This window comes from Mytilus californianus, unplaced genomic scaffold, assembly GCF_021869535.1.
Source record: "Mytilus californianus isolate M0D057914Y unplaced genomic scaffold, xbMytCali1.0.p SCAF_7, whole genome shotgun sequence".
Classification (NCBI taxonomy): domain Eukaryota; kingdom Metazoa; phylum Mollusca; class Bivalvia; order Mytilida; family Mytilidae; genus Mytilus; species Mytilus californianus.
Genome location: NW_026262723.1, coordinates 28,475,512 through 28,478,819, shown reverse-complemented (window position 1 = coordinate 28,478,819; position 3,308 = coordinate 28,475,512). Strand labels below are relative to the sequence as shown.

The window sequence follows — 3,308 nt, the reverse complement described above, 5'->3', positions numbered from 1 at the left end:
CTATATGGTACATGGAAGACCAGTTCCAATTTTTCAATTTTACGATGTGATGGTGGTCGAATTTGTTATACTAACAGACGAAGAGTAACAGTTGCAGTTTAAAAAAAAACATGAAATAAACGTCAAGGAAACATGAATTAAGCGTCAAGGAAACATGGATTTAACGTCAAGGAAACATGAAATAAAAGTATAGAGACAGCAATCATTTACACAGGTTTATAAATCAAAAGACGTCAAGTTCAATATAATGGCGGATACGAATTAATGTATCATATCCTTATTTGTTTATAGTGATGTTGATTATAGAGCTTGTGGATTAAGATTGATTGATTGATTGGTGTTAACCGCCACTTTTAGCACTATTGTGGTATTTCGTGGCGGTCAGTTTTTATTAGTGGAATAAGCCGAAGTGCCCTTCGGTAGGAAAATTGACAAACCTAGTCAATTAAGATTGGTGTCGAACGCACCTGCCACATGCCGGATTCGAACTCACAACCTCAGTGTTGACAGGCTAGTAGTACAGTAGTTCAACTACTTTTCTCTTTATAAAATTTTATTCAAATATGTACAATAAAAATTCACCAGACAGTATCTGGTGTCACAAACAAACAGTTACATGTAGTCAATTAAAACAATATCAAAAGCAATTCAAAAAAGTTTAAATATGTTAATTCTATGACATGTCAACTAGTATAGTTTAGAATTAATACAATTTGTCCGCATGGCCATCTGTTACTTTAATAACAGGATTGTCTAATATAAAATATTTTTCTAATAATAAATGTTCTTTTCTCTGATTTAAAAGATAAAAAAAAATGAGAGATGTATTTTTCTAACAATGTTTTAAAATAGTCTAGACTACTAAATTGAGTTTAGCTTAAGGATCCAAAAATACAAAATGTCTTCTCTTATAAATACCAGAGACATATAATACAATGTATTATATGTCTCTGTAGATACTTAATCTTGCTATACTTATAATAAAATTTGCGAAATAAAAATTAAAACCGTTACTTTTTCTTCAAAAAACCCATTAGCATCGTTTGGTCAAAATCAAGCGTGTTTACAAAAGTATCATCAACGTTGCACATAAAATTTATTAAAAAATCTTTCAGAAAATCAGTGTATTGTGACAGATTGACACAATTAATAAATATATGTTATAAATCTTCTCTAGATTGTTTACACACTGGACAAGTGTCTTTATCAGACATGTTACATTTCAAAAGTTTAACATTAGTAAACAAAGTTCTATAACACTAAATACTTTGGTGTACAGTAACTGATTAACATTTTAGTCAGGGAGAGCATGGTTTGTTTGTTAGTTGTAATTTAACCTAGATTGCAATAACTCAGATAGGTATTTGGCATCTTTCGTCTTTTTGCTATTTGTTTTTGTACCTTTCTGACTATTCTAGATATTTTGAAATTGGTTTTTATAATTGAATTTCTTAGGTAACAATGGGATGAGCGCTCGTAAATATATTGCATCATAGTCTTTATGTGCAAGTCCAAGGCTGTAATCCTGCAGTATTTGTAGGTTGCTGTCTGCTATATTTGTTATTCTGTTATTTTAAGGTTGCTTCTGCTATATTTGTTATACTGTTAATTTTAGGTTGCTGTCTGCTATATTTGTTATACTGTTATTTTTAGGTTGCTGTCTGCTATATTTGTTATTCTGTTATTTTTAGGTTGCTGTCTGCTATATTTGTTATACTGTTATTTTTAGGTTGCTGTCTGTTATATATGTTATACTGTTATTTTTAGGTTGCTGTCTGCTAAATTTGTTATACTGTTATTTTTAGGTTGCTGTCTGCTATATTTGTTATACTGTTATTTTTAGGTTGCTGTCTGCTATATTTGTTATAAAGTTATTTTTAGGTTGCTGTCTGCTATATTTGTTATTCTGTTATTATTGTAGTATAAATCAGGCCTTTGGTTTTCTCTTTTGAACTATTCGTTTCACATGTTTTCATACAGGAATAGCTTACTATACAGTATGGGTTTTGCTCATTGTTGCAGGTTGTACAGTGACCAATAATTGTTCACATCTTTGTTCTTTGGTCTATGAGAGTTGTCTCATTGGCAATCTTACTTCACATCCTATTGTTATGCAGTACAAGAAACACTTCTTGATGATGCCTACTGACCATACTGAAATGCCATTTTTGGCTCACCTTGCCAAGGCAAGTTTACTCTATTATGTTGATTACCACTATAGATAAATATAATCTGATAGAAATAGAAACTTCAGACTGTTGAGATCTACCTACTGTCCATAAACACCAAAAACTGTCAGAAGGCTTTTCATAGGTTGATTGATTGACTGATAGGTGTTTAAAGGCACTTTCAACGCTATTGTGCTACTTAGTAGCAGTCAGTTTTTATTGGTTGAGGTAGTCGGAGTGCCCAGAGAGAACCACGACCTTCGGCAAGAAAATCTGACAATCCTAGTCAATTAAGAATGGAGTCGAGCGCACCTGCCACATGTGGGAATCGAACTCACAACCTTAGTGTTGACATAGGAGTAACTGTAGTGCCCTTAAATGACGAGTTTTTTCTTTTTCATTTTTTGCTTATTATTTTGAAAACTATTATCATGATTATAGATAAAGAGAATTATTTAATAGCAAAAATGATCAGTAAGACAAAATCTACAAATATGTAAATATGGCCGAAATCAAAGGTAAACTCATTGTTTGAGTTATTGCCCTTTAAAGACGATTTTACCGAATTTCTGTGTTTAGATAGATTTATTTGATCAAATATCAACATAAAACATTGCAAAAGTAGTATAAAACAAAAGCAGACATGTAAATATACTAAAATTTTAATGGGGTCCATTTATGCTACATTCCTAGAAATATTAAAATATAGTTTTAAGAAATCATGACTTTGGCAGGTTTTATACTAATCATGCTAAAATTATAATTGACGATGACATCGACTAGAACATTCAATAAAATAAAAATTTGCTTTTAAAATCTTTGCTTTCCTTTTCGGACAGAAAATCTTTAACATCAGATTTAAGATTCCAAATTGTTGTTGCACTCTCAATCATTTTGGAACAAAAACTGATAGAAAGACACTTTATTAAAATAGCAATAAACTGTTGACACAGAGATGTGTCTCACCATTACATAGTTTTGATAGTACATGTATAATGCAAATGTTGAAATGAAATGTAACACTTTCACTTGCGAACTATGCAATGCAAATAACCATGACAGAAAGTGCAGGGCAAAATAACCTCAATGGAAATGTCAATGCTTATAAAACTGCATACCAAATACCAATGACTTTGAAAC

General features: G+C 31.2%; 1 long non-coding RNA gene across 1 annotated transcript; it reads left to right on the top strand.

Annotated features, from left to right (window-relative positions):
- Positions 1–541: 541 nt before the first annotated feature.
- Positions 542–1,979, top strand: LOC127709678 (uncharacterized). The gene is made up of 3 exons (XR_007985701.1): positions 542–1,578; positions 1,616–1,843; positions 1,882–1,979. It is a non-coding gene; the product is annotated as an uncharacterized LOC127709678 (long non-coding RNA).
- The last annotated feature ends 1,329 nt before the right edge of the window (positions 1,980–3,308 follow it).